This window comes from Sinocyclocheilus anshuiensis, unplaced genomic scaffold, assembly GCF_001515605.1.
Source record: "Sinocyclocheilus anshuiensis isolate Anshui unplaced genomic scaffold, SAMN03320099.WGS_v1.1 scaffold162, whole genome shotgun sequence".
Taxonomy (NCBI): Eukaryota; Metazoa; Chordata; class Actinopteri; order Cypriniformes; family Cyprinidae; genus Sinocyclocheilus; species Sinocyclocheilus anshuiensis.
The window spans coordinates 520,858-531,881 of NW_015542351.1; positions in this window are offsets into that span (position 1 = coordinate 520,858).

The following is an 11,024-nucleotide window of genomic DNA, read 5'->3' on the forward strand; positions in this document are numbered from 1 at the left end:
CAAGTGTTAAAACGAATTGATTTGATTAGTGAATCATATGTGAGAATGAAGTACAAACAGCACATTTCATTATTGCTTAAGCTTAATTAAATAAAAGCTATATTTTGAATTGAGCAGCGCTACTGTGACTCTATGCTGAAAAATACAGTTAAGTTAGTAAACGCTGCTGTCTTTTGCACACATTTGCAAATTGCAGGCTTGCTGTCAAGTCCAATATATTGTTTTTAACTACCCCAGTCTTCAATAACAGGTGTTTTGCAAACCCAAATTACACTGCAACATTCACAGATATTCTGTGCTGCTTAAATTGTTAAGATCACACCGAAATTATCAGGGCTCTTGTTACAGATAACCGTCAGGTGCTATTTCCTGATGCTGGAATTGTTCAGAATCAAATGCAGAGCTGTAGGTGCTAAACACTGTGTCAGAAAGTTGTAATAAAGATCCACTTGTACAGCTTGGTTTCAATAAAAAAACTGTTTTGGGGTGGGCGTATTGAGTTCTGAATATTACAAAAATGTTCCACAATGAACCGTTATATCTCAAAAGATAGAGGGAAAATGATTCCTCATGATATAATCCCCTCAACTTGGCTGGGAAAGTCTAGCTGGTCAACAGTGTACTAAATCACACATTGTATGCGTCATACACACCCCATTATGTGCTACATAATACTTACAAACACAAACAGTCTATTACAAAAGAATCTGATCTGATTTAAAACTTTATTTTCAGCTGCTTAACACGCAGCTCAGGACTGATTATTATTCATTATGGTAAGTATTCCTGGCCCTGACCCATGCGCGTCTGTTTTCCGTTAGATTATCTCTATTTGGGAGTAAGACAGTGCACCCCCAACAGTGTGTTCTCTCTGTAGCTTCCTGCTGACATGAGGGACTTATCTGACTAACTGTGTGTGTTTGAGATGCTCACCCTAGTGTCAACATGAGGGGCTTATCTAACTGTCCATCTATGGTGCAAACCAGTAAACCACAAACACACACTCACACATGCACTTGCATAAATACCCACAAAAATGCACAGACACGTTCAGACACCAGACACACATATACATACTCAAATACACACACTCTCTTTAAAGAACAAGGGAACACAAACTTCCACCCTTAAAAAGTCAGCGTGTGCATGCAAAACCACACACTCTCAGAAAAAAACAAAGGTACAAAACTGTCACTGGGGTGGTACCTTTTCAAAAGACACCAAAATGTGCACTTTAGTTACTGATATGTACTTTTAACATACTAAAATGTTATTTTAAAGTATTAATATGTACCTGTAAGATATTAATATATACCATTTATGGGTAAATACGGTACAAAGATATAGCTTTTAGCACACCTATATCAAGTACCTTTCAGAATGTGTCTATACAGCTAAAATTGATTTGAAATAAGTTGTTTTCCAAAAAAAAAAACAAATAATAATAATAATAATAATAATAATAAGAAGAAGAAGAAGAAGAATTAAATACTTAAATATTTAATTATTTTTTTTAATAAACAATGTTACTATATATTTATGCTTTTTTTCTCTCAAAACACATACATACAAATGAACACAAGTCAAGTGTCTCAACTGAGAAGTCAAAGAGCATATTTGAAGTTGGTTATAATACATTTATTATTTATTTTTCTCTATATTTCTACTTCTGTATATTTGTTTATTTAAATTTTTTTTATTAGTGTCCTATGTATGTCTGCACTATTATGTACGTCCGTACTTTCTTCTGCACTGGAAGCTCCTGTCGCCAAGTCAAATTCCTTGTTTGTGTAAACATTCTTGGTAATGAAGCTTTTTCTGACTTCTGACTTTATTACATATAATATGCATTAATATTTAATATTACTAATAAAAATATTATTATTGCATTCAATCTTTAACAGAACATTACAGGCTAACAAATGTGAAAATATATGTCCTTATAGACTGAATTACAATTATTACATGCTACAGCAGAGAAACAATTAATTAATTATAATTAAAATTATATATACATACATAGGAGAATATCATATAAAGAACATTCACACAATATGTCTAACTCATTTTTAAAGATAATATACTGCAGTGCTGCTTTAAAAAAAATCACATTTGTGAATGAAACATTTTAACATAATTATACAATATAATACAATAATAATTTACACTTTTGTCTTCCTTGAGTACTCCAAATTTCACCATAATATGATTCAGCTAACCAGCCAACTGTCAGTCACTATTTCATTCTTTATCATTTATTCTTTTGGAGTGAACTTGTATGGTATAAAGCACCATATAAATTAAATTATTGAATTATTCAAACCCAAGAGGGAACATCACCGCTCTGAAGTCTGCTCTCAGCAGCAGATGTACGCAGGGGCCAGTAATATGTTCACTACTACTGTATGTGTCCTTATTTCTAAAAATAGTGCTGGTCTGCACAGCATTAGTTCTGTGAGTAGGGTCAATGCAGCACTTGTGGCTTTGACTGCAACCAGCCCTGATTACAGCGGCACATCAGATATCCGGATCCCAAAAGACCGCTTTTTCATTTTAGTCTCTGATTCGGTCTGCTGGGTGATTATAACATCTCAAAAGGTCAGAGGTCATCCAATTGCACTCTAGGTTTGAGATGGCTTCAAGAGGGAACCGTTATTTGGTTTCCGTCTGACAAACGAGGACAAACTATCCACGGTTTTAAAAGGTCATCTGAGCTCTGTGTACTATGGTAATGATTATGGAGCACTTCCAAGAAAACTCAGTGACCTCTTTGAATGTAATTTAGGGCAATGCATATACTTCAAAAGTTAAATACGACGCAGCGTACACTTCAAATCCCTGCGGCAGAGCTTCGACATGTTTCCAGCCGTTAAATCAGCAGTAAGTATTATTGATGTGCACCTTTCAGCGGTACTGTTTAAAATTCCTGCAAAAGCAGACCGGTCTCGGAGCACATTCATTCAAACAATGCTTCCATCTTTACCCAGTGTGAAAGAAGTTCATCACCGCGGGGCGAGAGCTTTAGTACTTATCAGGTCAGTACTACTTAAGTCATGCGTACAGACCGCATACAAATCAGTCATTTCCATTCATTAGCTCATGCTAAGAGTGGGCAAAGCTCCATAATTATTTGATTGAACTGTCTGGGCCAGCCGGCATTGTACCTGAGAGTGTCTGCCCAAATGCCTGATGCCTCCGGAGAGTTGCAGACAGGCTGTGCGGCTCCGATAACGTAAGAGCCAGTCAATAAAACTACAGTAGGGATCCAAAAAAAATAAGTGCATGACATTTTGCCCCGACTTAAAAAGCATGGAGCATGCAATTTGGCAAGGAAATCTGGCTGGCTGCTTTTTGCAAGAACATCTCTTGGAAAGGACTTTAGAATTAGATAAGAAAGACATGAGGAGGCAATTTCAAGAGATGTCAGCCAAAATGCACCTCTCCAAAAGGCAGTACTTTAGCCATGCTCAGAAATCCTCCTTACTGGGTCTTATACATGGGCCAAGTGTCTTTCTGCAGGGTATACGGTGTCTTGGAATTCAGGCTTCATGAAACATTTTCCAGACGGTGGGTTTGAATGCTCTCAGCTGAGGATCGGTAAGTGTTTAATTAGATAATGACTCATTTGCATATGAAAACATAACATTTCAGAAAAAAAATGTGTTTGAAATTCCTAAATCAACTGGTGTATGGTGATGTTCATTCCTTCATTCATTCATTCATTTTTCCCCTATTCTCTTGGGTGTGATCTAGTGTTGTTTTTGGCGGCCTGTTTTAATTTTAGTTTTAGTCTAGTCTTTGTGTGAAGCTGTCATTTTAGTTTTTAGTCGACGAAAACTGATGACATTTAGTCTAATTTTAGTCAATGAAAATGGTATTTTAGTCTCTTTTTAGAAATGCAATTCTATAATTCTATTCTATAATTCCGTATCCGGGTCCGCAGAGTTTAACTGGTTTTAACCCAGTCAATATAGTATAAGTACCTAGCAGTATAGACAAAACCAAAATTTTCTTTTAGCCAAACCCATTTCAAAATAATTTAATAATAATAAAAATAATAATAATAACGCGACTAAACGAGACGAAATAACGTTATAACATTTCGTTTCGTCTCGTTTTGGTCAACGAAAATGAAGAGACATTTTAGCATAGTTTTTATTTTGTAAACCACATTTAGTCTCGTTTTTATTCGTCAACAATATTGCATTATACATTTAATTATAGTCATCGTCACATGACCAGCATTTACGTTGCGTCTCGTCTCGTTTTCGTCACGTGATAAAGGTTCGTTGACGACGATATTTAGTCATAATTTTCGTTGACAAAAGCAACACTAGTGTGATCTATGACTGGCAGTCAATTAAAAAATGTATTTAAACTGCATGATATGCTAATTAATCAAATCAATTACGATTAAAAAAAAATTCTAAAAATACAAATGAATTCAGTAAATAATTGAATAGGCAATACAAAATGTGGCTTATTTGAGATATATTATCAATAGTGCCACTTTTTAAACTGATTTTACTAAACTGACACATTAAATTAACAACCCTAATTTTGCCTTGTTTGTTTTGCAACTTTGGACTGCTCACTTGGATTCTGATATTGGACTGTTGCCTTGTTTTTGTGGATCTTTTGCTGCCTGCCCTGACCTTTGCCTGTTTCTTGGATTACCCTTTGTCTTGCCTTGGATTCTGTCATTTGCTGGTGTTCGACTCTGCCTGTCTTGACCACGAACTGTTTTAAATAAAGCTTACATTTGGATCTTCCTTGTCATGCTCAGTCCGTTACAAAATGCTAATAGGGTTTTCCAGGATGATCTTATAAAGTTCTCCAGATATCAACTAAATGTGCTCTGCGGGCATGGTCTGGCCTCCAGCAAATGATTACTGGAGATCTGGTCTGGTTTGTTTTAACAGCATGTCAAAACTCACTGGAGCCTTCATTGCAGTAATAATAATAAGTAACAAGATTATCAAGTAATTTTGGAGTTTTAAAACCAAACACATGTACTGTAATATCCCTTCTTCTTCCACTTGCAGTAACACACAGAGGGTAAAATATTAGGAGTCTTCAGTAAACAAGAAAGAGTTTTCATTTCACAACTCCTTCTAGGTAGACTAATTTACATATTGGTACACATAACGTCTGTGCCAAACTGACCCGAGCAGGAGGAGTTCAATGCTGGGGCTTTGGAGAGACATACAGATTATTAATGGATGAAGGTCAAGTCACTTTAATGAATGGCTAAAGTCATCAGCGACACAGGGAATACCGGGAGCCAGAGAAATGACCCTTATCTAAAGTTATGATGCAATTGGGTGAAACGGTTTCTTTAAAAAAAACAGGAGCAGAGTTGCTCCCACGACTACAGTAAACTCTCAGAAATTAGAGGAAGATTAATGACCATAACCAACCAGACAGAAGACACAAGAGGGGGAAAAAAATAGAGAAAGAGGAAGTTTATAGAAAACTTTCTGTGCATGTAAGAAACAAGAGTGTCTGTGAACTAAATCATACAGTGCACATGGCAAATATGTAGGACGCCACACGCAAATGTCATGTCTTGCCGCTAGACATACACAAGAATCACGCAAACGCCAAATGTGATGAAATATTGGTTAATTTCTTCTGTCATATTTTATATATACTGCACATCTGTGTAAAACACAGTGACAATTTAATGTATTAGTGAGCTATAAAAGTGACACTATGCCCACTGGGCACAGCATGATTTACTCAAGTAGGAAATTATCTCAGATGAACATCCATTATTAGTCCTGTAAAAGCATTCTTATTGAACAATCCCAGCCCTAAACTGATCCCAACCCAAAACCCAGGGGTGTAAATTTGTACCTGTAAAAAGTTTAATTACACAGTGTCCAAACTACATAAGGCCCTTAGATGCACCTCATGTCAAAGTTTTTAAACAATGAATTCAGCTGAAGGTGGTTTGACATAGTTAAACATGGTAACCAACCTGATTACCACTCATTTAAAATTAAAACACATTGCTTTAGGTCAAATAATGTACACAAGTATATATGGTGAATGGTATGGTAAACACGTAAATGAATTGAGAGGAACAAAATCTATGTTTATTACATTAGAAATGTAACTGAGTTAAACAAACAAACAAACAAATAAATAAATACGTACATAATAATGAAATACAGTTACTGATTTTACATCCCAAAATCAGAGAATAATGTAAGGTTGAAAAGAATGCTGTTGAAGCCCCTAAATGCCCCTAAACCCAACCCTGCAATCTAACTGATACGCATGCTATTCCAGCATGTTATTCCAGCAACATGTTCTGCTTAGGTAAATGACATTAAGCATGCCATTGGCTGGCTGTCAGTGAAGCAAAGTGCTTGTTAATGTTAACAGATGTGATAATTTAATTAGGTGTGTAGGAAAAATAAGATGGAAGATGGGAAGATGGAAAGGTGAAGCCAGTGAAGAAACAAGTAATTGTGAAATGAAAACAGAAAGATGAAGGTGGTCAGAATGTTGAACATTAAAGGAGTGGTTCACCCAAAAATGAAAAACTGCTGAAAATGTACTCACCGCCAGGCCATCCAAGAAGTAGATGAGTTTGTTTCTTGATCAAAACAGATTTTGAAGGAATTAAGCATTACACCACTTGCTTACTGATGGATCCTCTGCAGTGAATGGGTGCCGTCAGAATGAGAGTCCAAAGAGCTGATAAAAACATCACAATAATCCACAAGTAAAACACACCACTCCAGTTCATCAGTTAATGTCTTGTGAAGTGAAAAGCTGCATTTCTGTAAGAAACAAATCCATCAAGGCATTTTAACTTTAAATAATAATTTCTGACCAAAATGCCAGTCCTCTATCCATAATAATGCGTCCTTAAGTGAAAAAGTCCTCTCACGTCAAAATCCACCAACAGTTATTTGTTAAGAGCTGTTTTGGACTGATTTCGGTTGTAAACGGTGATTGATCTGTGCATATGTCTCTCCTGAATCACTGCAGAGAGCAATATTATGGACAGAGGACTCATGTTTTAGCTGATTTAAAGTAAAAAAAAAAAAAAAAACTGTGTTTATGAATTCATGAAATACTCAAAGTTTGTGAATTTATTGCATTACTTGTGGATTATTGTGATGTTTTTATCAGCTGTTTGGACTCTCATTCTGACGGCACCCATTCATTGCAGAGGATCCACTGGTTACCAAGTGACGTTATGCTAAATTTCTCCAATATCTTGAATGACCTGAATGTGAGTAAAATTTTAACAAGTTTTCATTTTTGGGTTAACTATTCCTTTAATAAATGACTACATATTCTGTTCAGTCTTGTTTCTTCTCTTTGATCTTGGTTCCATCACAAAAAAAAAAAACTAAAACAAAACACTTGAATCAAGTATGTTATCAGTGTTCAATTTTCCCAATAAAACAGCAGTACAGTGTGGATGATGCTACTGTTTTGTCTGCCGTGTGCGGTTTAATTGTGGTCAGGGGATTGAAGGCTGAGTGAGAGGTTTGAGTATATGTGCACTGAAACATGCCTTGACTGATGCAGACTGTGACAGTGGCAGATTTACTCTCGGTGACGGGGGTCAGTAGGTTTGAAGCTAACACAAGTTTCAAGTCAAACTAGGTCAAAATGAAAGCCCTTAATGCACGCTCACAAGCTCAAACACAAACACACATGCTCAAACATAGCGTGTTGTGTCCATGTTGTGTCTGCACATTTGACAGACATGTGGGTAACACGAGGTCATCCATCCAAGGATTGAATTGAGCTCAGATAGAAAACAACACTTAACAGTGACCACACTACACGGGTCGGTCAGGACCAACAGGGGATTTTCAGATAGCTCAAACTCACAATATTTCCAAAACATTATTATAATAATAATTATTATTATTATTAATAATAATATATTTCCAAACCTGTCTGTTTGCATTCAGTTTTATTTGCTCTATGATCAAATGTTGACTCCCGGTGAGGAATGGGAGCTGTGCGTTTTGAATCAAGTCTCGTAGAGCATTCATCTTTAAAGAAAGCCAAACACTGACTGAGGTATCGGATTGGACGTGCATCTGGTCCATCTACCTCCTAGCGAGGCCTAGGGCAAGGTGAACGCATCCCCTCTCATTACATCTCCACATCAAAACAGCAACACTCAACTTCTTATTAATCATTCAGTTATTCAGGGTCAAGACATTTCTACATGGAGAGTAGCTCTACTTTATTAGATTGTACAGGCCGTATATGCACCAATTCCAGTGGTCATAATCAATGAGAAGCTGAAAATGAGTGACAGACAGTTTGTTAACAAAATTAGAGTGTGTCCAATATGGAGGCCTTGCAAAAAATTAAAAGATAAAGATAACTGCAACTTTAGCATTTAGCACATAATTTAGTAAATATTTCTCAACTTTGTTTCTCATAATTGCCACTTTATAATTCACAACGTGACTTCATATCTTACAACTGCGACTTTGTTTCTCGTAATTGTGACTCTATATCTCGCAATGTGATATTATAGTTCAAAATGTAATTATTTATTTTTTGAACTTACTTTATTTCTCGCAATTGCAGCCTTGTTTCTCATACTTGTGACCATACAGTATCTTACAATATGTGACTATTTCTCCTAAACTTTACAATGTGACTTCATATCTCTGAGCTGTGACTTTGTTTTACATAATTGTGACTTTAAATCATAGTTGCAACTTTCTCAAAATTACAACGTTATATCTCACAATTGCTGCTTTTTTCATCACAATTGTGACTTCATATCACGCAGTGATTATTTCTCCTAATGCCGACTTTATATTTCACAATTGGAACTTTATATCTCACAATTGCTGCTCCCCCCCCCCAATTATGACTTTGTTTCTCATAATTGCAACTTTGTCTCACAATTGTGGCTTGTATCTCATAACTGTGCCTTAATATCTCACAGTGTGACTTTATATTTTACAACTAACACTTTATACCTTGCAGTGTGACCTAATACTTTGTTATTTTTTAACTTTGTTACTTTGTTAAAATTTTCAGTTTATAGTGTGACCTCACATCTCACAATTGTGACAGTTTCTCGTAATTGTGATCTTAAACCACATAACTGAGACTGTTTTTATGTAATTGTGTCTTTATTTCTCAGTTGCTGCTTTGTTTCTCTTAATTGAGACTTCATATCTCGCAATGTGACGTTATTACTCCTAATTCTGACTTTATATGTACTTTATATCTTGCAACGTGACTAAATATCTCGAAATTGCGACTTACAATTCACACATTGTGCCTGTATTTCTTATGTTAAACTTATCTATTATTATTATTATTATTATTTATTTATATATTTTTATTCAGAGAATGAAACTGATTTTTCATGCAAGGATAACAGTGTAGGAAAATGTGTCAGGAACTTGTCATTATATAATAGGGGTATGCAGGTTGGACTTAAATAGCTAAATGTCAGTAGCCATTTTTTTTACAAAATACATAATTACAGTCAGAACCATCAGGTTAAAAAGTGTTAACCATTATCTATACATTGTGGTAGCGTTCACATAATGATTAATTGTAAGCCATGCCAGGAGAACTCAATGAGAGCAGACAATGGGGTGGCACACAACCATTTGTCTAGATGAACATTATAACCACCGCTCACCCTTTTTCATCAGGATAATTCCGTCCCTGTAGAGTAAGCCTTTTCCCCTCATCTAGAGACACACAAAAGAAAGTCATTGAGGCTTTTGGAGCGGGCGGCTAATGAGCACGTTCCCCATTGTGAGCATCTGGGCTGCGCGCTGTACATCTCCAACTAAACGCATGGATCGTTTGACACAATCAGAACCAGCCATGCATCAATTAATGCACAATTATGCCTAAATAAATGGAACGAGAAGGAGAGGGGGAAAATAGATTTATTACAGATGGGTTTATAAACGATAAACAAAGCTATCGATCAATCTGGGGGTGGCTGGAGAGACTGCAACATGCTATTCAAATGCGTGGTAATAATTCCTTTCGTCTTATATGCTTAACCCTAGCAATGCATGCAATATGCAAATGAAATACCAGATGGCGAAAACACCAGAAGAAGGCAGCTTCCTTTGGTGCGGAAATGATTAACGTTAAAACGCACGACTGCAGCATGTTGATGAATGCTTGAATTTTAGTCGAGTGCTTTCTCAAAACATCATTTTATACAATGAAAAATAGAACGCGTTGCCAAAATGAGCAGGTACTCCATGGCTCTCCTTGGGCAATTTTAGTAGCAGCAATAATAAATGCAGGGTTGGATCATGGTCCTGTCAGGCTCCTGGGCATCTCATCTTTGAAGACCCCCCAGTGGCACACACATTATCATACTTTAAGAGACAAGGCTAAAAAATTATGAAATGTGTGGTTTGATAGGCTAACATTACATGACTAAAAATAGTAGCCGGGGGCCTTATCTTGTACTGCATGCTGAGTGGCCCGGGGGCCCTAGTGGTCAGCTAACACTGAATGCTCTAAGGGCCCAGTTTCCATTGGAAGTCTCTGGCCATGAGGCTTTGACGGTCCCTGATAGTCTGAGGCCTCAGGGCACTGGTCCCATTGGTCTGGCCCATAATACAGCTCTGAATTCAGACTAACATGGTTGGCCACGAATGAGATCAGGAAGATCATTGATGTTTTTTTTTCAGTGTGACTGGAGTAAACACTGTACATTTACATTTACATTTACATTTACATTTACATTTAGTCATTTATTTACATTTACATTTACATTTACATTTACATTTACATTTACATTTACATTTACATTTACATTTACATTTACATTTACATTTACATTTACATTTACATTTACATTTACATTTACATTTACATTTACATTTACATTTACATTTACATTTACATTTACATTTAGTCATTTTGCAGACGCTTTTATCCAAAGCGATTTACAATTTGGGGATACATAAAGCGATTCTTCTTAAAGAGGCAAACAGATACAGGAAGTGCTTGTAATACCAAGTTTCTAGACATTG